Source organism: Martes martes (genome assembly GCF_963455335.1).
Source record: "Martes martes genome assembly, chromosome: 2".
In the NCBI taxonomy this organism is placed as follows: domain Eukaryota; kingdom Metazoa; phylum Chordata; class Mammalia; order Carnivora; family Mustelidae; genus Martes; species Martes martes.
In genome coordinates, this window is record NC_137889.1 from 4,513,319 (window position 1) to 4,539,557 (window position 26,239).

General features: G+C 40.5%; 1 protein-coding gene across 1 annotated transcript in view; it reads right to left on the reverse strand.

Annotated features, from left to right (window-relative positions):
• Window positions 1-26,239, reverse strand: part of CSMD1 (CUB and Sushi multiple domains 1) — a gene marked incomplete at both ends in the record, with an annotated part of 1,981,616 nt that overhangs the window by 1,688,097 nt on the left and 267,280 nt on the right. The window lies entirely within an intron of this gene.

Genomic DNA, 26,239 nt, shown 5'->3' on the forward strand with positions numbered 1-26,239 from the left:
TGTTAAGAGCCTGATGTGGGAGAAGGTGCTGGGATCGCCCTAGTTATGTATTCATCTCACCGGAGATGAAAGTTGCAGCTCAAGTCAGTGGTTTAAAAAATGTGATTTAGCAAAAGTGCTACAAAGGACACTTTCTCATGAGAAATTCTATAAAATGCATGTTAAGAACCACGAAGAAATTACTGACCCCCTTGGAAATCATTTAATGGGACTGACCGCTATTGAAGTTCATGTCACAGACCACTGAGTCTCTTCTATTTCATTTCTTTGGACTCGACTGTCTGTGAACCCATTAGTCCTTGACCTCCGCTCAAGATTTTCAGTACATCATTATTCTCAATTGGTGGAGGGTGCCACTAAGCGCAAAGTGCTCATGAGTGTAGGGAACATCACTTTACATCAGTCATTCCCAACCATTTTCTGGTATTTAAAAACCTTTGATAGATGTCGGGGAGGGTATGTGCTATGGTGAGTGCTGTGAATTGTGTAAGACTGATGATTCATAGACCCTGAAGCAAATAATACATTATATGTTAATAAAAAAAATTAAAAAACAAAACAAAAACAAAAATAAAGGCACTGAAATCAGTCAGGGAATGCAATAAACAAACAAACAAATACCTTTGAAGAGTACCAGGTACATATGGAAGTGGCCTGAAAGTCTGAGTTAGAAACACAAAGGGAGGGATACAAGACTAGCAACTCTCACTTTAGACTGCCAGCATTTTCCCCCACATCAACGCAGAAGTGGCCCCTAGGGAAATTTGTCATTTGCCCGACCCGAGTGAAGATGAGTGACAAACAGAGAGGACAAGCTTTGAAATACTAAGACATTTTAGAACTCCTTATTGTCCATTTTTGATGAGTACATATGCAGAACTTCTTTAAGCAATTAGTAAAACTTTCATGAATGGGTCATCATGACTGATGGTCTACTTGCTTCTCTGTTTTAACTGTAATATGAACTATGCTTTATTTCTTCCTTCCTTTTGGGACCCTTAACCTTTGTTCCAGTGCTAAGGTATGTATATGACTGTAACAGCTCGAGTTTTGATTTCAGAAAGCCCTAATTTGGGTATATATGTTAGCAGACACCAACAATAATGGATGAGAGAACACAATTCCCCAAAATTGCATTTGACCTACACGCAAGGCTCACAAAAACAGAGTAAAATTTCCTACGAGGATGAGTCTGAGGGCATTAGCGGTAGTAATATCGGAGTGCTTTGACCACATGGTGTGATTTTAGGGATACAGAAAAAGTTCTTCTGCCAAAATTGGTCCCTACTGCTCCTCAAATGCCCACCATTAAAGTCATTCATTTGAGTTAAGAAAATTGCCAGTAAGACCTCTATTAAAATGCAAATGTGTTCCCTGGGTGGGGAAACACATTAAATCATTATCAGCCATTAACACTTTAGACCAAATTAGTTTCAGATTTATTAGCCAATTACTCAAAGTACAGGAGGAATGCTATGCAGGAGAGGTTAGTTTAAGTTGGTGTGGGGATTACCAGGAGAAGAACCATCCATGAGGTCTTGCAATGGAGTTCAATCTCTTTGCGACTCGGTAGTTTTGTTTTGTTTTTTATGAAATGATACGTACAATTCTCGCACAAAAATATCAAAAAAGTTGAGGAGTGCCTGGCTGGCTCAGTCTGTAGAGCAGGTGACTCTTCATGTCAGGGTTGTGAGTTCAAACTCCACGTTGGGAGTAGAGATTACTTAAACATAAAATATTTTTTAAAAAATCAAAAAGAAATATCAAAAAGTAGATCTGTCCCTGACAGAACATCAGTCAGGACCCAGAGCACTCAGCAACCCCATCCTCTCACTCCCACCACCCTGCACCTCCAAAGAGATTCTTGATACCCCTCCAGAAACCCCAATTTCTATAGTTTGAAAACTAATAAATTTGGACATTTATTCCAGTCTCCATGCATTCTTCTGCTCTCTTTTTCCTACAGATAGAAGCAGAGACGAGGCCAGAGGTGGAGCTGGAGCGAGGCCGACTCCTGTGGAGGCAGTGCTTATGGGGACCCAACACCCAGCTCTGTGTGCCCCATACCCTGAACAGCTGCTCTGTCCACTCCCCTACAGGCCCACCTGTCAGAGAAACTACGTATGCCTCCCATAGGAATGTCTGTAGCCTGTTTTCTCTTCAGGGCCATTCCGGATACTCATTTCAAGCCTAGCCAAATGGAGAAGATGTTGTTTTTAAAAGTTTCGAACGTCTAAAGGAGCATCTTTGGCCCCAGAATAGCTGCGAAACACATCCAAGAAAAAGGAGAAGATGCCAGTATAGCTTCGAGGGGCTCCTGGAGCAGGTTACCCTGGACTGACCTGGGCATCTTGCTGGTCCACACTCATCAGTGAGCTCAGATGAAATTCAGATCATTGGATGGGGAGGCTGTGATCTTCAGAACCGAGCAGGATCATCCTACAATAAACTGGGTAGCCAGCCAATATTTGACCAGTTTCTGAAATTGAAGTGTATTCAGGAAGGAAATCTAGATTATTTGTGCACTGCCAAAATCCGGTGGTAGAGATAATAGGTACAGATCACACAACCATACAAACGTGTGCAAGATAAGAAATTATACATAGACGGAAAGAAAAGAATAAAAAACAGGGAGAAATGGAAATTCTTAGTACTTAGGTGCTTTCATATATATGCTCTTTTAATTTACTTTCCTGCAATTTAAATGTTGCAATTCTTATGGTATACTGGGAACTGTTATCTGCGTAAGTCCAGCTAAATGATCCCACGTCTCTCCAGTCTTCAGATCACTCATAGTTCAGTTCCAAAAGCTAATATGGTACATTTAACTGCTATCTAACTACGCTTTAGTGATGTTGCCTTTTTATAGGGGGAAAAAAAAAGTGGGGGAATGTGTTCTATGTCGAAATGTTTTCATGGACTTGAGTTCATGAGCTAACCTGGGTTAGTTGTGAAAAATACTAAGAGTTAATCAAAGCCAACTTGGTATTATTCCTGGTTGGCATTGCAACATACTTCACAAATTCACAAAGCAACGCCTAATCGGAAAGCAAAGCTACAAACTGAATACACAGAACTTCAGACAAATGTATTTATTCTCCTCTCTTTTCTGTCCACTCACATCCTCAGCTGGCTTTACGGCTTTAAATGCTACATGTAAACGGATGAACCCCACTGTTCTCATCTCCAGCGCAGGCTGCCCCTTCAACATCCAGGCACGTCCCTTACAATTCCATGGGATTCTTCACGCATCTGAAGCCCAACATGTACAGAGATGGGCTCCGGAATTTTTCTCTTTCAAAATCTTTTTTTTTTTTTCCTTCCAGGCTTTTCTTAGTTACAGAAACTTTATCCTTCCGGGCGCCCAGTTCACCCAGTGTGGGCCTTTCTGAGCCCCTCTGTTTTCTCTCAGCAAACGGTGTTGGTTCTACCCTCCGAAGGAAGGTGTCTCTGCTGACGTGGCCGAGCCGGCAGAGACGTCCCTTACATTATGGTGACAGCGTCTAAAGGGGCGTCCCTCCTCCTGTCCTAGTTCCTACAAAGTCCACTCTTGACGTGACAGCTGAAATCATGGTGTAAATCTTCCTGGCTGAATGTGAATCCGATTGGGCAACTCTTCTGCTTAAACCTCGCAGCTGATCCTACGAGCAGAGGCTGGAGCCCACAAGTGGCAAATAATCGGGCCGTGGACCGGGCACGGAAGCCGGCTCAGTGTCCGTCCGTGGGGACCTACAGAGTTCTGAGCTAAGCTACCTGATGGGTCACCCCCGGTTCTCACCTTGGCTGAGCACCCTGCAGGGCAAGAACCAATCAGCCGCTGAGAATATTCTACAGATGAGGTCCTCAGTCCGGACAGAATCCTACCCCCTTCTCCCTCCCCTGCACCGTAACCCCACTTCCCGCTGCAACCGGAGAGGGCCCTAGAAGGGAACTCCCGCTGACTGACGAACAGTGATTTTAAAAAAGATTTCATGCATTTATTTATTTTAGAGAGAGCGCACAAGTGGGGGAAGGGGCAGAGGGAGAGAACCTCAAGCAGCCTCCCCACTGAGTGCACGCCTGATGCGGGGCTCCATCTCAGGATCCCGAGATCATGACCTGAGCTGAAATCAAGGGTCAGAAGCTTAACCGACTGAGCTACCCAGGTGCCCCGGATTTTTTTTTTTTTTTTAAAGAAAATAAGCATTATCTCAAGTGACTAATCATTGGAATAAACCCTGTTTCAACTATTTTTGATATTTTAAATATCTTTATATCATTGATCATTGTTATTTTCATCATCAACTCTTCTTTTTTAAAGATTTTATTTAATTATTTGATAGAAAAATCGCAAGCAGGCAGAGAGGCAGGCAGAGAGAGGGGGAGAACCAGGCTCCCCGCTGAGCAGAGAGCCCGATGCGGGGCTCGATCCCAGGACCCAAGTGCCTCACAACTTTATCATCAACTCTTGAATAAGAGGCTAAGTATTTAGGAGGAAGACAATATAAGGTAGATAAGAAATAAGCAAATTACATTTTTTCATATTTATCTGTGTTAAAATATTAAATGTCATTAAATACTGAACATAAAGTCCAGTTGATCAATGAATTATGACCTTTGTGTTCTTTTCAGTTAATGATTTAATGATGTCAAGAATCTAGGTGATATAAATATGGCATTAAAATAAATACCAATTGATATATTTCAGTTTGGAAAATGTACACTTGAAATGTAATATATGATATGATCTGTGTGTGGTGTGTTTCATATGCATATATGTGGTTTTTGAAAGGTTTATTGGGATGCCTGGGTGGCTCAGTGGGTTAAGCGTCTGCCTTCAGCTCAGGTCATGATCCCGGGTCCCTGAAATCAAGCCCCGCATCGGGCTCCCTGCTTCTCCTGGTCCCACTCCCCCTGCTTGTGTTCCTTCAGCTGCTGTGTCTCTCTCTCTGTCAAATAAATAAAATCTTAAAAAAAAAATTTAATTAACTTACTTATTTCAGAGAGAGAAAAAGAGAGAGACTGGGGGGTGTGGAAGGAGAGAATTTCAAGCAGACTCCCCACTGAGTGTGGAACCTGAGGTGAGGCTTCATCTCAGGACACTGAGAGTGTGACCTGAGCCAAAACCAGGAGTCTGACGGTCAACCAACGGAACCACTCAGTCACCTCATGTGAAGTTTTAAAAAATTATGCTCATTATAAATTAGGTAGGTAAAAATTATGATAGTTTTGGCCAGATTGGCAAAGTCTACAAAATTAAAGAATAATATTTAAAATTGGCAGCATTTGAGAGAAAAACTACCCTGTATAAGTGGAGACATATTAAATGATCATTTAAATTATTATGTTTCCAGTTATGAATCCCTATAGTCAATAATTTTCACTGGATTAAGCTTTCTTTAACTGTAAAATCAGAAATATCATGAAATAAAAGCTCAGACATGTTGGGGTGCCTGGGTGGCTCAGTGGGTTAAAGCCTCTGCCTTCGGCTCAGGTCACGATCCCGGCGTCCTAGGATCGAGCCCCGCATCGGGCTCTCTGCTCAGCGAGGAGCCTGCTTCCTCCTCTCTCTCTGCCTGCCTCTCTGCCTGCTTGTGATCTCTGTCTGTCAAATAAATAAATAAAATATTAAAAAAAAAAAAGCTCGGACATGCATTTATAGGTTTATTTCACTTATACAGCTATGAACAATAGAGGTTTTTCAAAACATACTTATTGGCTGTCTAGAACTTAGTATTCCTTTTTAAAAGTTTCCAAAGGTTGATGTAAAATTAAATATTCATTATGTTTAAAATTATCTTATTTAACATTTAACAAAAGATTACTTGTCAGTTATTTATACTTTTTTTCCCATTGAATGGCATACATCTTTATTAGTACAGAGTGCCATTAAAAAAAAAAAACAAAAAACGGGGCGCCTGAGTGGCTCAGTGGGTTAATCCTCTGCCTTTAGCTCGAGTCATGATCTCGGGGTCCTGGGATCGAGCCCCGCGTCGGGCTCTCTGCTAGAGCCTGCTTCCCTTCCTCTCTCTCTGCCTGCCTCTCTGCCTACTTGTGATCTCTGTCTGTCAATTAAATAAATAAAATCTTTAAAAAAAAAAAAAAAACCAAAAAACGAAAAAGAAAAACAAATCCTTTAGATGGGTCAGGGTTATGGTTCCAAAATCTTGACAATAAAGTTGAAAAATTGTAACTTCACTATGTACCTGTGTCACAATAATTTTGTTATAGCTAAATAGCAGTCATCAATCACTTTGACAAATTTTGTAAGAAGTGATTGGTAGTGAGGCGTGGAGACTTTCACCTTTGGTTCCCCACACACGTCCCTCTCCCCTGCTTCTGCTGGGAACACAGACAAACACAAGTCACTGGCGACCATTCTAGAGAGCCATTTCTTCCAGACAAAATGCTTTCGGCTTAATTTTATTATGCTACATAACTGGCAATATGACATGATGTCCCCTGCTCTCCCTGCCTCACCTCACACTTCTTGTCTCTTTCATTTCTTTTTCACAGATGTGACAATGCCCTTGCCATAGACTAAATGTGTGCTCCCCAAATTCTATGTTGCGTCATAACACTCAGTATGATGGTGTCGGGATGTGGGGCACTGGTGGTGATTAGGCTACGAAGGTAGAGCCCCCATGATGGGATTAGTGCCCTCATAAAAGAGACCCCACAGCACTCCCAGCCCCTTCACCAGGTGAAGACACAGCAAGAAGACCCCATCCATGAACCTGAAAGTGCGCTCTCATCAGATACCTGCCAGTGCCTTGATCTCATACTCCCCAGACTCCAGCACTGCAACAAATTTATGTGGATTATAAGCAACACAGTCTATGGATTTAATGGTTATTATAACCCAAACCAACTAAGACACCCCCATTATTTCGGAGGTTCTTGTCCCTACTGAGTTCTTCCCATAACTCTCTTGGGATGGACTTCAGCAAGTCCTTGAAGAAACGATAAATATAAGCCTTCAGCATATAATAATCAAGAATATTAACTAACTGTGAACATGGTTGCTGTCACCCTACCCCTGTGCATGGGGTCCCACTGCCACATTCTTTTCCAGATGTGTTTTCTCCTTTCTTCAAAAATTCTTTGGATTCTCAAATACCTCAGCCACAGACAAAATAGATTTATTGAAGGTGAAATGGAATAGAGCGGGGTACATGGGTGGCTCAGTGGGTTAAAGCCTCTGCCTTTGGCTCAGGTCATGGTCCCAGGGTCCTGGGATCGAGCCCCACATCGGGCTCTCTGCTCGGCCGGGAGCCTGCTTCCTCCTCTCTCTCCGCCTGCTTCTCTGCCTACTTGTGATCTGTCTGTCAAATAAATAAATAAAATCTTAAAAAAAAAAAAAAGAAATGGAATAGAGCTTTGAAACTATGTGGAATAATCACAAAATGGGATAGAAAAGATACAAAAGACCTTCCCTTTCAGGCTCTAGTAATACCCCTTCTTCCCACTTAGCCCCAACTGTCAAATAGTTTATTATAAATACAGGATACCTTTCCTCTTAAAAAAAAAAAAAAAAAAAGATTTTATTTATTTATTTCACAGAGAGAGACACAGAAAGAGAGGGAACACAAACAGGGGGAGTAGGAGAGGGAGAAGCAGGCTTTCCGCCCAGCAGGGAACCTGATTGCGGGGGGGGGGTTAATCCCAAGACCCTGAGATCATGACCTGAGCCTAAGGCAGACACTTAACAACTGAGCCAAGGATACCTTTCCTTGGTGCCCTAGGATACCTTTCCTCTTATATGACACATGTGTTTAATTTGTGCCACTTGTAGAAATAAAAGTTCTCCATTCATACAATATTTTAAAATGTGGGAAACTGACATATTGACTGGGGCTTTTCTTAAATTTATATATGGAAAGTAAAACTTGTAATCTTGAAGATAATTTTCAGTTACTAATATAAGGTTTTTTAGTTTTTCAAAATACTTCAATGTGTGCTACCTATATTTATTCATTTTCATTTGACTAATACATTTGAGGCACAGATGTTAAATCCATTTACCATATTCTTGTAGCAAATGAATAGCAGAGTCAGGGTTAACATGAGGTTTCCTGAATATTTGGTCTATTCAGCATTTGAGGAAAGTATTTGCTTTAAATTCCAAATCAGTCTGCATAATTAGGGCCCTACTCACAATGATTTAATTCTGCAGTTGTAGGGAAATTAACTAAAAACTAAGAACTAAATAAACAAGGGTGGCAAGAGAAAAGGAGTGTCTTGCTTTTCTTGTGTACAATTTTTAGACGTCTCGTAGCAACTAATGAACATGAAAGAACCAAGTCTTGTGTATGTGTAGCTTGGAATTAAATCTCTAGAAAACCAAGAGAACATTGGCCTCTAGATTTTAAAAATGGGATATAGTAAGTCAAAAAAGAATAGTTTCATTCTGATTCAGGGACAACTGCAACTTCTGGTATGTGAGCGGAGTTGCTAGAGACAGATTTTTTTTTCTTTTCTGTTTATTCCTGAATATCATTAAAAGTCAATAAGAAAAAAATATTCTCGTCATATCTCTTTTCCTCAAAATGGGAGAATATGCTGAAGAATGAGAGAATCATAGATAAAGAAATGAGGATAAGCACAGAATAGTGAGGTGTTCTGGATGTGGTGAGTCTAATATATGCCCACAGGGGCACTGGGCTAGGGATCAGATTCTTGATTGAAACTCAGGTCATGATCTCAGGGTTGTAGGATGGGACCCCACGACCAGCGCTGCACTCAGCACAGACTGTGCTGGAGATTCTCTCTCTTTCTCTCCCTCTGCCCCTCCCCTGCTCATTCTCTCTCTCTAAAAAACAAATAAAAAACAAAAACAAAAACAAAAAAACAGGAAGTGACAGTGAAAACGAAGAAATGCACACACGAGAGCACCAGAGAAGCAATACGTCTGTGTTTCAATAATGGGGAAGGACCTCGGGTGAGGAGAGAGATTGGTTAGAGAACTTTCTTTGATTTGGAAGAGGCTGAGGGACCTGAGGGGTCACATGGAGAAGACACAGTTGGAAGAAGCAGTCAGTGTCTGTGAAGGAAGCATCTTCAGATTATGGGAAATCGTAAGACCTGAGAGACGGACCACTCCAAGTCTCACCCCACACCAGGAATCACTTGACATTAATAGGTACATTAATAGGTACAAGAACATTCAGCACTTCTTTATTCAATTATCAATAACAAATAGCATGGATACAAAGTAGAGTAGTCCCCCCTTACCCACAGTTTGGCTCTCCACAGGTTTAGTGACCATGATCAATCAGTTTCCTGCATCAGACCCTCCTGCTGAGTACATGAGAAGGTCACTGGTAGCCTAACCCTGTGTCACTCACCTCACTGCATCTTGTGTCATCAAAAGAAGAAGGGTGAAGACAGGACAATAAGATATTTTGAGAGAATTTTTATTGGAGTGCCTGTTACAATTGTTTAATTTTATTATTAGGTGTTAATCTCTCGCTGTGTCTAATGTAGAAGTTAAACTTTATTATAGGTACGTTGTATAGGAAAAACATGGTATATATTGGCTTCAACACTACCCATAGTTCCTGACATCCCCTGGGGAGTCTTAGCAATGTAGAGCCTGTGGAGCTGGGGCAGGACTGCTATGGAATAATTGAAGGGATGGAAAAGAGCTGTACAGTTCACAAACGTGACTGAATTAAAGAAAAATATACATAATAATTTCCTGTATTACAAAAATTCCATAGTTATTTTTGCTAAAATTATTTAAATATTCATAAATCAATACTTCCTTAACAGGTAACACCAACTTAGCTCATGCTAAATCCAATCTCATACTTAATAGTTAAATCTTAGAGTCATCACTCCTAAAAATCTGGAACAAGGCAAAGCTAGCAAGGGTCTCTAATATTGTTAAGATTTTATAGAAACTAGTAAGTGAGGTGACCACCTTAAAATATAGATAAATAAACAGGGGATATCATCCTCAATGGGGAAAAGCTGACAGCCTTCCCTTTGAGATCAGGAACACAACAAGAAAGGCTACTCTCACCACTCTTATTCAACATAGTACTAGAAGTCCTAGCAACAGCAATCAGACAACTAAGAGAAATAAAAGGTATCCAAATTGGCAACAAAGAATTCAAACTCTCTTCACAGATGACATGATACTTTACATGGAAAACCCAAAAGACTCCACCCCCAAACTACTAGAAATCATACAGCAATTCAGTAGTGTGGCAGGATACAAAATCCATGCACAGAAATCAGTTGCTTTCTTATATACTAACAATGAAAATATAGAAAGGGGAAATGAGACAATCAATTCCATTTACTATAGCACCAAGAACCATAAGATACCTGGGAATAAACCCAACCAAAGAGGTAAAGGATCTGTACTCGAGGAACTACAGAACACTCATGACAGACATTGAAGACACAAAAAGATGGAAGACCCTTCCATGCTCATGGATTGGAAGAATAAACATTGTTAAAATGTCTATACTGCCTAGAGCCATCTATACTTTCAATGCCATTCTGCTTAAAATTCCACCAGCATTTTTCAAAGAGCTGGAGCAAACAATCCTAAAAATTCCAAACAACCAGAAGAGACCCCGAATTGCTAAGGAAATGTTGAAAAAGAAAAACAAAACTGTGGGCATCACATTGCCTGATTTCAAGCTTTACTACAAAGCTGTGATCATCAAGACAGCATGGTACTGGCACAAAAACAGACACATAGACCAGTGGAACAGAGTAGAGAGCCCAGATACATACCCTCAACACTATGGTCAAATAATCTTTGACAAAGAAGGAAAAATATACAGTGGAAAAAAGACAGTCTCTTCAATAAATGGGGCTGGAAAAATTGGACAGCTGTGTGTAGATGAATGAAAATTGACCATTTTCTTACACCATACATAAAAATAAACTCAAAATGGATAATAGACCTCAACGTGAGGCAGGAATCTACCAACATCCTAGAGGAGAACATAGGCAATAACCTCTTTGACATTGGCCACAGCAACTTCTTTCAAGACATGTCTCCAAAGGCAAAGGAAACAAAAGCGAAAACGAACTTTTGGGACTTCATCAAGATCAAAAGCTTCTGCACAGCAAAGGAAACAGTAAACAAAACAAAGAGGCAACCCACGGAATGGAAGAAGATATTTGCAAATGACACTACAGATGAAGGGCTGATATCCAAGATCTGTAAAGAACTCCTCAAACTCAACACATGCAAAACAGATAATCACATCAAAAAATAGGCAAAAGACAAGAACAGACACTTCTCCAAAGAAGACATACAAGTGGCTAACAGACACATGAAAAAATGTTCATCATCATTAGCCATCAGGGAGATTCAAAGCAAAACCCCATTGAGATACCACCTTACACCAGTTAGAATGGCCAAAATTAACAAGACAGTAAAGAACGTATGTTGGAGAGGATGTGGAGAAAGGGCAACGCTCTTACGCTGTTGGTGGGAATGCAAGTTGGTGCAGCCACTTTGGAAAACAGTGTGGAGATTCCTTAAGAAATTAAAAATAGAGCTACCCTATACCCCGCAATTGCACTACCTGGTATTTACCCCAAAGATACAGATGTAGTGAAAAGAAGGGCCATCTGTACCCCAATGTTTATAGCAGCAATGGCCATGGTCGCCAAACTGTGGAAAGAACCAAGATGCTCTACAATGGATGGATGCATAAGGAAGATATGGTCCACATATACAATGGAGTATTGGCCTCCATCAGAAAGGATGAATACCCAACTTTTCTATCAACATGGATGTGACTGAAAGAGATTATGCTAAGTGAAATAAGTCAAGCAGAGAGAGTCTATTATCATATGGTTTCACTTACTTGTGGAACATAAGGAATAACATGGAGGACATGGGAAGAAGGAGAGGAGAATGAGATGGGGGAAATCAGAGCGGGAGATGAACCATGAGAAACTGTGGACTCTGAGAAACAAACTGAGGGTTTCAGAAGGGAGGGGGGTGGGGGGTTGGGGAGCCTGGTGGTGGGTATTAAGGAGGGCACAGATTGCATGGAGCACTGGGTGTGGTGCATAAACAATGAATTTTGGAACACTGAAAAGAAATGAAATAACATGAAAACAAACAAACAAAAATTTTAAATAAATAAAATTTATAAATCATGAAAAAGAGGAGATAAAGATTTTTTTTTTTAAAGATTTTATTTATTTATTTGACAGACAGATCACAAGTAGGCAGAGAGGCAGGCAGAGAGAGAGGGAGGAAGCAGGCTCCCCGCTGAGCAGAGAGCCCGATGCGGGGCTCGATCCCAGGACGCCGGGATCATGACCTGAGCCGAAGGCAGCGGCCTTAACCCACTGAGCCACCCAGGTGCCCCAAGAGGAGATAAAGATTTATCACCAGCTGCTTATGATATGATTGTGTCAGAAAGTCAAATAAAATCAATTTTAAAAAGCCACAACAAACTAATAAAACAATTCAGTAAGACAATAGAAGCTAAATTACTATAAAATAATTATTAAGTTTTCATTTAAAAAACCACAGCCAGTTAGAAGATTTCATGGAAGAGCAGAATCCATTTATTTAAGCAACAAAAACTGAAAATAGGAGAGGATAAACTTTACAACAAATATTGCAGAAGAAACTGGAGAAAACTTTAAAACATTCCTGAAAGGCACCAAAACATAAATGAATGAAAAGCCTTATCTTTGGAAGCTATACGATTTTATAAAAGAAAATGTTCACTACATATTGATATCTATCTATTTTTATTTTTAATATTTATTTATTTATTATAATTTATAAATTATTTTATAAAAATTTATTATAAATCAATGAATAATAATAAATAAATAAATAAATTTTAAATAAAAGTTTATTATAAAAATGTTACATATTTAGAATATTTATTTATTTTTGGGGGGGGAAGAATGAAAGAGACTGCATGAGTGGGGGTAGGAGCAGAGGAAGAGAACTTCTAGCAAACTCCCTACTGACTGTGGAGCCCAATGTGGGGCCCCATCCCGTAACCCCAAGATCATGACCTGAGCTGAAATCAAGAGTCAGATGTTCAACTGAATGAGTAACTCAGGTGCCCCTACATATTGATATTTAACATACTTTTGAGACACGGTGTTATAAGAAAACACAGTAAAATTCATACTATACTATCATTTGTGAAAAACAGAGGAAGAGCTAGAACAACGAAAACAACAGTGGTTTATTTATGCACAAAGAAGCTCTAATTGGTGAACAAGAAACCAACGGAGTTAATTTCCCAGAGAAGGTTGTGGAAGAGACAGCTATGTGGTCAAAAAGGCATAGGAGGGAGACTACACAGCACACATTTTTAAATTTTAAATTTTGTGCATGTTACCCTCATGACTAAATTAATTTTAGTAAGAAATAATGGTGCCCTGATACTTTCCTCTGCCTCACCTTCTCCCTCTCCAACTGTCTATCTCTCCCTCCTTCCTTCCCCTCCCTCCTTCTCCCCCTCTGTCTGGGTTCTCCACCCCTTACCTGTCCACCATAATTTCCCGCTGTGCTAAAAGTAGTCTTCTAAGATGCAGATATTTGGGTCTTCCCTTTTCTTCAAATGTTTTGTAAGTACATTTGACTTAAATAATATATATACTTTAAGACAAACATCCTTAAAATTTTTCAGGAATTATTGAAATGTTTCCAAGATATTACAGAATTCAGAGATGAGTATGCTCTCAGACGGCAAAGGTAAACACGAACTTGGCTCCTTTCCCACTTTATTCACAAGCTACATATCCATTTATTCTGTACTCTCAGATGAAAGTAATTTGATTTATGAATTTTAGTAAAAGCTAGGGTGTTTTAAATTACTTAAAGCATTCCCAATATGCATTTATGATTTTGAAAGGATAAATTACTATTTCCTTTTGAGACCTTGAACTATTGCCTTTCCCTTTCATAAATAAAATTTTATCTCATTAAAGTGGTAGAAAGCATTGAGAAAGACACCCTATATAAGTCTCATGTATATACATTCAACTCCAATTTGACTGATTTTACCAATTGTTGATAGCTACTAACAGCTCCACTCGAGATTTTTCTATTCTATATTTTACCTGGAAAATAATAAGCCATTCTTACTGAATTTAAAAGCTTACTTACAGATCATTAAACCTTTTAAGGGAGGGATTCCTGTGGTGAGCTTTATAAAATAAAATTTCTTTACAACATGAAATACCACCTCTTAGTTTATAGTTTGGGATTTTTGTATTTGGGTTCTCAAAGGTAGTAGGTACATGTGTGTATTTAAAAGGAAAATTTTATCTTCTGTGTTTTGATAATTAATATATAAGTAGGACATAAGGCCTTGGAAAATCTGAGTAGCTTTCACAGACATCATAGAAAGAAATTCTATGGGGTTGCTTTTTCTCAAAACAAAAATCTATTTCACTAGAATAATATGGTGCAATATGTTATCTTAAAGAAAGTATAAGGAATGAGACAAAATGCAAAGCTATAAGCTATTACTCATCATTTGAAGTATAATATTAAAATATTTCCTTAATGTGGATATTTATAAACTGAAATATGATGACCTTTTGAAAGGTCATTTTGGCCAACATTTTATGATTTACAATTCCATGCAAAAGTTAACAAGGGCCAAATAAAAAAAATAGGTTAACAAGGGCCATTATGAAATAACAGAAAGAAAAAAGCATTAACAAGGCCATTATTAAATAATAGAATATCTAGACCTAAACAGAACAAGCTTCTAGCATCATCTATGGCACTGACATACCTACTAACTGTGATCAAATACCTTAATTTCCATAAATCTGTGATTCACCATCTTTAAAACACTCCCTTCCTACTTAACCAGAAGATTGCAGTTGACCCTGAACAATGGGGGTTTAGGGGCGCTGACCTGGGTGCAACCAGAAATCCACATATAATATGACTTCCACGAAACCTTACTAATAGCTTGCTGTTAACCAGAAGCCTTACTGATAACATAAACAGTGGATTAACACTGTTGTGTTATATGCATTATGTATTATTTATTTTAATAATTTAATTTAATAATTTGATTTAATAATTTAATTAATATTTTAATAATTTTATTAATTATTTACATTATTATGCATTATGTACTGTAGTCTTATAATAAGGCAAGCTAAAGAAAAAATGTTATCAAGAAAATAAAGAAGAGAACATACATTTACAGTACTGAAGTGTACTTATATAAAAAAATTTTCCACCTGCAGGTGAACCTGTGAAATTCAAACCCACGTGATTCAAGGTTAACTATATTTTTATTGGAACTGAACTTAAATACCTAGCTGATCTTGGGGTTATAGGCTCATTTATAAAATCATGATATAATAAATCTCTTAAGATTAACATGAGAGCAAAATGGGGAGTCTGAGGAAGATTTTAGAAACTCGCAAATGCAATTCAACAAGAAGAAGTCCTTGAAGTACAAACCCTACCAAATGGTACTATCGAAATTGACGCAAACTGGCCCATACATATGAACAACTCAAGCATGGCGACGGTGTTTTCCCTATCCGTACATCTCCATGCCTACTACCATGTTCAACAAGTTAGATGAAGAAATAAATAAACTTGACCTCTTTGTTACATAGTAAGAAGTTTGGGCAGTTTGATTAGTAGAAACACTCTATTCTTATTCTATTGGTTGTCAAGGGGCAAGAATATTAATGAATCAAGTATTATCCAGTTGAAACAAATATGTCCCTGACTATTGTGATTCACAGAGACCTTAATCCATTTTGAAATATATGAATTATTTGAAGACAAAATATTGTGCATTATTATACTTAATATGCATACTGGTTTTCATTTTTTCCAAAGCAAAGTAGCTAAATATAGCAAGTCCTCCACTGGTGTATATACTTCTAGACTAGTTAAAAATTATACCAACTCTTCTAAATGCAAGTAAAATTCATTTTGTACCCTAACGAAGAGTCACCATATTCTGCTTCCATTACAAATTGTTAGGATTGCTGATTCTTCAAGGATTTTCCCAACTAGAGCTAATACTTAAAAATTTTAGTCTTCTTTCCTAGAAGAACACTTGACTACAGGGTGTACGAACCCAAAGAGAATATGGATAAGTCCCAAGATATCCTTGATATTTTAATAAAATTAAAAAAAAAATGAAAAAGAAAATCTTCCTCTTTTGAATGCAATGAATTGGCTTATTTTCACAGAAAAATAAATGTCAGTCTTCAGTCAAGAAAATGCCATGAATGAACTTAATTACTTGAATATTGCAGAAATACTTATCTTTTTCAACCTCTTAAAAGCTCATAAATACTACTAGTATGACACTACTTTGGAAAATTCAGAAAAAAAAAGGAAGAAATAAATATTTGTCCTTTGTTGAACACAGTGACCTGACATATGCTATTTTGTATACCGTCCTGTTCTTTCCAGATCCAAGGTCACTGGGGCTTCAGTTTAGAATGGGAAAGGATCATTTTTCTTTACTTTTGGCATTTCGAGACAGTCAGGGAAATATAGCTGTGCCCTGTCTTCCGCAACAGTATTGATCTCCTTTCAACAAGGGACAGAGGTCAGGTTTCTCTCTGGATACTTGTGTCTCTGACTCATACACCTAACACCATTAAGACCTATTTGAGTACATTAGTGGAAATGGAATCTATTATATGGTCTCATGGGAAGTCCACTAAGGAGGTCATCTAGTATTACGTAGACGGCTACTTTTAAAGACATTTTGGGCAATTTTTATGCCAGGCCTTAACCTCATTCTCACTGGCTAACTGGGGATAATCCAATTATAACGTCTATGATTCCTAGGATTGAGAGTCACAGGAGGGGTGGATCTTTTCCTAAGAGGGATACTGGCTAAACTCATGAAAACTTGCTGTTGCTGCCCAAAACACAGAGTTTAGTATTGTGGAACAGGGAAGTATGTCAAATACATCTTAATCTACAATCAAGTCACTAAAGGTGATTACTTCACAAAGTGTCCATTTTGTATTTACAGGATCTATGCCCCATGGGGTGGTGGGATCAATTGTATTTAGTCTAAAATAAATGTTTAATATTAAAATTTTATGAAAAAAGAAGAGATTTAAAAGCAAATAATAATGGATGTAGGAGTTTTGCTTAGCTGATAGCCATATATCTGTGTCCATTTAAAAAAAAAAGATTTTATTTATTTATTTGACAGAGATTACAAGTAGACAGAGAGGCAGGCAGAGAAAGAGGGGGAAGCAGGCTCCCTGCTGAGCAGAGAGCCCGATGCGGGGCTCGATCCCAGGACCCTGAGATCATGACCTGAGCCGAAGGCAGAGGCTTAACCCACTGAGCCACCCAGGCGCCCCTATCTGTGTCCATTTTACTGCATCTTTTTGTAATTCAGATGAAATGCCCAAGAGGTCTACCTATTCAGCAATCATCAAAATAATTTTGATAGTTCCTATAAGAATCTAAAACTTGAGTTTAGAATTTAGAAAAAGCAGTATTTGGCTTGCCGTAGACTCTAAGGTGTTGAGACGTGTTCTCCTGGCTTTCCAAGACCCAATCTGCATAGGGAATGCTATTGTCCCTGTTTATATAGACATCTCATTGCCAGGGGAATGACACTGAACCACCAGGTGGAGAGACTCTGGAGGCCTTTCTTTTAATACCAGATAGTATTGTGCTGGGAGTATTAACATGAATCAGTGAATCATTTTTGTAGTACTCTTGAAGATGATTAAAAAGAAATCTGTCTGCACTTAAGTGAGACCCCACAATTCAGCAATAAGTTCTTCTCAGACAAATAAAAGTAGACATGCATGCTTAGAAACATTTTCATGGTTTTTCTGATAATTACCAGCATCTCACAGCAAATATACTTGACTTTGCAGTTGTAAGAAAAGGAATTTTAGGTCAGAAAATCAATATGGACATGTAACTCATTTCCAAAAAGCTGTGTCCAAATTATGTGTTGGCATGCTTATCTTCAAGATCAAGATCAGTCTGATTACACGAAAAGTCAATAAATTTCATTAAAGTATAATGATGTATTCTATTTTTCTTATGCCACATCAGATACAATTTAAAGTAAAATAGGACTGGGGTATATAAATAATAGATTGAGATATAATATTCATTTGACATATAGCTAGCTGAGAATCCATCAACATGAAAAATAAATACCATTAAACTGAGTCTTCATATTGTGTAGTTATACACATATATGAAATTTTATGGCAAGCAAGTTGGGGGAGGGGCAGAAAGAAAGGGCGAGGGCAGGCTTCTCCCTGAGGGCGGAGCTCCACTTGGGTCTCAGTCCCACAACCCATGAGATAATGACCTGAGCCGAAACAAAGAGTCAGATGCTCAACGAACGGAACCACCCAGGTGCCCTCCAGATTTTTACATTCTTAACACATTTTTTGAAGTTAAGATATAGAATGCAGACAGAGTACAGCCTTGCAGTGTGGCTGAGGCTTACGTATGCTAGGTAAAGTAGCATATGTATTTTTGAAATCCGATGATAGTATATCTTACTATTAATGCTCCAAATACAATAAGAATGGAAAAATGACTCTCTAAGAAAAAAAATAAGTGAGAGGATTACTTCTATAGAAATGATCAGAGTCTACAACTGAAGCCCAAACATTCAGGATGGAAGAGCACAAGTTTTGGATATCTGTGCTTGCTACTCTACACATAGAAACAAAACTCTGTGGTTTTCGCTATTTGCAGTTCTGACTTGGCAATCGATTGTATATCTGCAACGTGCTTTTCATGTTATGAAGGCAACATTAAAAATGTAAAGAATGAAAAGAGTCCAAAGAATGAATATAAAGAGATTCGTTTGAAGAATGATACAGGTGGTTTGGTGTCATGAATAAACATTCTTACTGCATAGTTCCAGGAATGAGCCAGATTTATTGACTTCACTGACCTCTACATCATTTCTCCATGACTATTAGAGCCATCAGGATCATTATGTTCTACAGAGTCCAAGCAAACTCTGTAATGACAACAGTGGTGTTGGTGATCTCTTTACCTATGAAACTACGGAGATGTAAGCACAGGGCTGTATTTATTGTCATGATTCTCCATTAGTTTTTTTAAGTAGTTGGAAAACACATAGTTCTGTGAGCTTGTACAAGGGCTCCTAGTCAAAGGGATTTCATTTTATGGTTCTCTTTTTCAGTATGTTTCTCTCAATAGCTAATGAACCAAATACCTTCAATTTCCAAAGCAACCTGATGTGTTTCTGAGATTTCCACTTCTCTAAAGAAGCCTCCTGAGGTGGACACAGAAAACCCTTTCATGTTTTGTATTCTCAAAGAAATTCCAACCTTGATTTTGGCATCTAAGAAGAAAATCTCCCTTTATCCAAACTAACAGGGCTGCAATTTGCCCTGGATTATTTGATATTCTTAAAAGTTGAGTTATCATGTAGACTTCATGTTGCATTGTATTCTAGGTGGTTGACTGGAAGCATGTAATTTTCAGGATGTCGCTGAGGGAATTTTCAGACTTGCATCCTTTCTCTAGAGTCTTCCCCTCTGGCTGAGAAATGGGGTTCATGTTCTGGGAACATTCTCTGGACACTCACTCGTGCTCTGCAGCCTGGGGCTTCAAGAGAAGTAATGATTGAGTCACACTTGGACATCATAACAAGTCCTAGGAGCTTCCTTGTAATACGATTTTTTCTTTGGTTGCTGCGTTAGTTCACATCAGTTCAGGACACTGACGAGTGATTCACAACACACTGATTGCATACATACAACACAGGGAAAGCATCACAGACCGTTGAGATGCCATGGGGCCCGCCATTTGCATCTAGGTGGATGGCTACAGAAAGTTGCTCTGTATTACCGGTGGAGGTTTCCAGCTGTAGTTTCATCACTGCTGTTAGTTAGGAAGAGCTCTTTTGTGGTTTTGCTATTTTTTTTTTCCTTCTTTGATCCTTTGTAGAGAGAGAATAAGCGAGTAGCTGTTTCTTAAAAAAAAAAAAAAAAAGTTTTTCATATTCCCCAAAGATGGTTATTATGACCAAAATCTTTCTCTTCCAACAAGTAAAAATAGCGCTCTCCGCCCTCCAGTTCACAGAGCAGACTTTCAGATCTCGGGCCTTCTGCTCCTTAAGCTCTCAACACGGCCCACTTCCTTTCACAAGTGAGACCCCGATGGGCAAAGCTTTAATGAGCCCCTAAGCAATGCCAAACAGAGGGACAGGACTGTTTTTCTCTGACAGGTGAGACTTCCGGGGCTTCTCATCAACAGCTGTATAAAACAGAAGCTCTCGAGTGCATTCCCAGGCCTCTTCTCTGCCCTAATGCTTTGCTGTCATTGCATTTCAGGTCTCCTGGGACTTCCACATCTGATGGGGGCACATTTCCTTTCCTCCCTCCTGCTGTTTAGGAAGAATCACAGTAACGCAACTGACCTGGAGAGGCCCATGAATAAGAGACCTTGTCGAATTGTTGGGTGTCAAGCTACTACTGGGAATATGAAGACCAGGAACAAATAGATTTTTGTGAGTTTCTCCTGACGGTTGCCCAGATCTGTTCAGAACACATACATGGATGAAATGATTGAGGCAGAAAATGAGACCCCTCTGAGGCATTCTGGGATAACAACAGAAAGTCAACCACCTATGCTCCAAGTTCTAAGTAATTGGAGGTAACATCAGAGCTTTCTATTTGCTGATTAGGGAAAAGAGGCTACCACAACCCAAGGTCCCTTCCACCAGGAACCTCCTGTATGAGTCTACTCCGGGGCCCACAGGCTGGGTGTACCAGTACTCCCCAGTCTCTCTGCAAAATTATTGCTCAGTGGAACACCAAAGCACTTCCGTTTGCAAGTGATGACAGTGCATACTAGTCAAATCTCTAACTGTAATTAAGCAATGTAATTAAGTGTTGTCGAAACCTGTGGACCAAGAATATGAAAGAAAATATTCATAGAAAAATAATTTTCTATATTGAAAGCCTTGTACATAAGTACATACACACTGTATGTATAAATACTTCCCTGAAATTAGCTGTAAGGTAACTCTAAAAGATTGGGGGGAAATAATAAAAATGTAGAAGGAGTTGGCACTCCAAAGATGAAGTGAATACCTCCTCTTGGGTATGCTTTTGTCAGGAAGAATGGTACAGACCTCCAACATATATATACACGTATTTTTTTTTTTTTTTACCTGAGGCCACAGACATACCAACAACATGCATGCTCATTTCACCCGACCCACTCTCCCCCAGTGGAATCCAGCCGCTCCTCTGACCTTCCACACGGAGGTCGGGCCAGTAGACTGGATGTGCTCAAACCCGAGCCCCGTGTTTTCCCTGCAAAGATCCGCCCCCTTCCTTCTCCTTAATCTCCGTTAATGCTAGCTATTCGGGTCCAAGTGCCAAAATTTGGAATGTGTGTGTATCTGGCATGTACAACCGTCTGTGTTAGAAAATCTCACCTAGTTAACATTGCCAAGGAAGAAGACACTCCCACATTCATGTGTACATCGATATGTACTTGTGACAATATTTAAATAGGTGCTCAACTGAGATTTCTATATTTCTGCTGGGCAAAAATAACTGGGTGTTAGGGACTAAAAAACAACAACAAAAAAATCAAACTACTTCAGTTTAAATCACCTAGAAACAAAGAGCTGGTGTTTACTGAGATTACAAGAGGAAGGGGATGGGTAAAACAGAGGGATGTGGCTTTAAGCATGTTGAGCTGGAAGTAACCAATGGACCTGACAGACCTCCGTGTAGACCTCCAGCGGGAGGATCAAGGGGGCGGCGGATCAGGAAGACAAACATTTGGAATTTGTCTGTGCATAGATGGAAATATGTAAACCTGTGAAGTGAATATCCAGACAGAAGAGGTGAATTTTTGAAAACAGGACAGAGAGGAAGATCCAGCCCAGAAAACTTGCAGTGGCTAATGTGGCAGGATTAGAATCAGGGCTCTCAGGAGACAGGAATTTTTTTTTTTAAAGATTTTATTTATTTATTTTATTATTTATTTATTTGACAGAGATCACAAGTAGGCAGAGAGGCAGGCAGAGAGAGAGGGAGAGAAGCAGGCTCCCTGCTGAGCAGAGAGCCTGACGCGGGGCTCGATCCCAGGACCCTGAGATCATGACCCGAGCCGAAGGCAGAGGTTTTAACCCACTGAGCCACCCATGCGCCCCAGAGACAGGAATTGTTAAAAGGAAGAGGGAATTATCACTCTCGCCAGCGACGCTGAGAGGGAGGGACATACGGATGAAGAACCAAACGTTGCGGGTAGGTATGCAGCCACCAGTGATGGACATCAGGTGGTTTTCCTAGAAACGCCGGGACCAGCACCTGATCGCATGTGGTTGGAGACGGACTATAAGAAAATGGAAAAGAGAGGAGAAGCAAGTATGACACCTTCTTCCAAAGTACTAGTGGCTTTTGAAAACCTGTGCTCACACCTGTGCTTCCTACAAGAGGGTAGGGAGGGGGGTCACAGACTATGCGTGTAACAGCTAATGCAGGTACTTTCCCCAAACAATCCCAGTGAAGACAGATATTCTTAGTTACTAATATCTTCTTTCCGAAGCCCTGAGGTGGTATCACCCCGATCCTCTGAAAGACAGGCGGCAGTTTTCACGTTGCCTATTTTAGTCTGTTGCCTCGCAGGCGTGCTTTATGGGGTAGCCTCGCCGAGTCCCGGTAATATTCAGAGTGTGAACCACATGTGTGAGCACACAAGGTGCTCCCGTGCTCGCATTTTAACCACCCTCAGGAGTCAAATGACCTCTCCATCACCCTTTCTCTTCTCATCGCAGAACACTTGAACGTACCTGGAGAGGTTCCCAGGACACCGAGTGTAGTCATTGTGCAGAATAAGCAAGAGATGGGGAAAAAAGAGGCAGAAGAAGGAATTTTTCTCTGGAGGAGACTCAGAACAGTCCTGAAGACATTCCATGAATCCAAAGACAAATGAGGTCTGGTAGAAATATCTGAGCCGAGCCGCACAGGCAGTCCTTGGAAGATGAAAACGCGCTCCAAGTCAGCATAAAAATTTGAGAATAAAAAGCAGTTGATGCAGGTGGGGCAGTTCAAGGAACCCCACAATTAAGCGCAAAGGAAGCGAGTTTGTCGGGGGCTATGGCTGCCTGTAATTTCTGTGCACATGTCCAAAAAAAGGGCCCTTTTGGCCAGTGTGCGCTTTAAACCAAGGCCCGCCGAGGCTCCGTCAGGTTTGCCAGCCGCATCTCTGCGAAGTCGGGCTCGGGTTCCTGGCCGTTGTGATGACGGCGCTTTACTCCCTCGGGAAGCTCAGAGTTTCCCTTCTTCGTTTAAAACCCTAGGACCACGACTCCCAAGGAAGAACATGGAGGCCGCATCTCGGGGTCCGCGGGGACCCCCAGGAGATCCACACCTGCTTGCGCTTGCTCAGGCCACACAGGCTTTTGATTTACTTAATGAGAAGGCACTGCATGTCCCAGAACGAGGCCTCTCATTCCCAAAGGTAACTACAAATGAAAGGCGATTCCTGCCTTAGTTTTGAATCACAATTCGCTCTTGCCACTTGGTCTCTCCACGACGCTGTGCCCCGGTCACCCTGCCCTCGTGGGGCGGAGCGACCCGCTCTCATGCTCCACTCCGTGGGATCAACGTTCTTTTCTAAGTGACAGATCCACCCCGAGTCCAGCTGTGTACACTCCTGCTCCCGAACGCCACACCTGGCGTTGACCGGCTTTCACGACAGCAAAGAGTCTTTCAGTCATTTTTAAAATTTGTAAATTCACCTGCGGTGTTTTGTCTTTGGAAGGGGCCAGTATCCATTCCCGGATATATCACGTTATCACATATGTCTACGTGCTCATTAAGTCATTCACTATGTGGTTTTTTGTTTTGTTTTGTTTTGTTTTGTTTTGTTTTAATCAGTTTGGGCTGTTCTTTCTTTTCTTTTAATTTAATTTAATTTTGTTTCCAGCGTTCCAGAATTCATTACTTATGCACCACACCCAGTGCTCCATGCAGTCCGCGCCCTCCACAATGTTTTGATAAGCATGAGGAGTAAAAGAGAACGAGCACCAACCCATCCCTGGCCTGGAGAAGCTCACCAGCCCCTGGCGGAGGGCAGCCTAGTCAGGGGGTCTGCAGGAATGGCCCGTCTGTGGGGCAACGGCGCGAGCGTCCGTGGGGCCCTCTGTTTATCTGCGGCCGAAGCAAGCTCCACAGCTGTTCTCCTGATTACGTGAGGCGCACGCAGCTCTTGATACATGGGGCTTCGGTCCTACATTTTCCCCTAAACTTTCCTTCTAATGTTAGAAACTTTGAATGGAATAAAAAAATATACCAACAGCAGGAACCACAAAAATGACTTTTTTTTTTTTTTAAGGTTTTCTTTGTTTATTTGAGAGTGAGAACCAGGGTGAGCAGGGGAGAAGGGCAGAGGAGAGAGAGAAGCAGGCTCCCCCCTGAGCAGGGAGCTCGATGCAGGACTCGATCCCAGGACCCTGGGATCATGACCTGAACTGAAGGCAGACGCTTAACCGATGGAGCCACCCAGGTGTCCCCCCAAAGCGCCAGTATTAATAACAATACTAACAATACGCAGAGAAAGGGGAGGAGAATGAGCAGGAACTTTCCAGCCATGCCTACTTACTATCGGCAACTTCCGTCATGTGTTCTAATCCTTGCAACAACCCCCCTCCACCACCACCACCACTTATTGCCATTCTGCGCAGGTAGTGTCTGAGACTCAAGAGACTCCCGAAAATATGGGGCCAGAGTGTGAAGGAGCAGGACACAGGTAATCAAGACATATCGGACCCCACGGGCAGAACCCCTTCTACTCCAGCAAACCACCTGCAAGACAACTGAAAGCCTCCTCTCCTCCTTCTGGAAACCTTAACGCTGAATGAAAACACCTTCTGAGCTAATGTATGACAATTCCCGGGCCCCCACTCTGGGCAGGGAAGCTCCAAGCCCCCTCTCTGCCTTGCGGATGTGCAGCAGCAAGGGCTTGCCTGTGCCTCCTTTCTCCGATCTATTAATTTTTGATTAACTTGGCCAAATTCAAGCCTTGCAATGCTGTTGGATTTTATTTGTACTAATGGAAAGTGACCTGTCAGAGCCACACTGCTTTCCGATCACCCCAGGAAGCAGAAGACAGTAAATCAAGCCCCCTGGGCATTGCAATCACGTCTGGGCAGCATTGCGGGGCCATGTCCTTGCTCTCGCTGAGCGACTCCCCTTGTAGTTTATGTGGTTTTCAGCCCTTGGCATGATAAAAACCGAGCAGCCATTTTACGGCTCTAATTGTGTCCAAATCCTCCAGGATTTAGTAACTTCGGGCAGTAAATAAGCTTGGAACTTCCTTGCAGGCTGGTTGATGTCCACATGCATTGACTGTGCGAGCATTTACAAGGGCCCTAAAACAGCTGCACCTACCACGGAGCAGAAAACTCAGGGGCAGAGACCAGGGTGGGGACCCACACGTGTGAGGAGACAAGTCTGCTCGCCAGCCTCTGGGTTGCTCTCAGCTTTTTCCAATTTCCACTGTACTTCTTTGAAAAAAAAAAAAAAAAAAACAACAAGATAAATCAGGCCCTCAAACAAAAAGAAGTTTGAAACAGACAGAGGTTGGTATTTAAAGTGTAAATGTTAAGACAAACAAGAGTAGAAGTCTCATTCATTCGTTTGTTCATCTTCCTTCAATACCTACTAAGTCACAGTGCTAGAAAAAGAAAGAAAAAAGGAAAAAAGAAAAAAAGGAAAAAAAAAAGAAAAAGATCCAAAGATTACATTTAAGAAGGAATGATCAAAAAAGTTCGTTTACTGAAACCTACTGCTTGAAAATTAAAAACAATATGCAGAACAAAAAATAAATGAGTAGAGAAATCTCTCTCAAAGCAATCACAAGTTGGCACGCAGTCTAGAATATATTTTGTGAGGGACACCTCCATCCACGGGGAGCATACGGAGCGACAAGGCCTGGAGTGTGCCCCCCAGTTAGATGCATGCAGATTCACAGGTTAAGAGATCCGGTAACTAACTCACCTATAATTCAAACACAAGCCTTGTTAGTATTTTTATCCAATACGTTAGGTTGCATTTTTAATGTATCTGCTCATTGGCTACCTATTTTTTTTTCTCCCATCTAGTCAAGAGAAATATGGAACAATCCACAAGAAGAAAACTATAAAAAAACAAAACACAAGAAAACAGAAACAATCTGAGTGGCTTGTTAATATATTATGAAAAACTTTTTTACACTATGATCATCTCTGACCATTTCAGACCTATTTCTGTT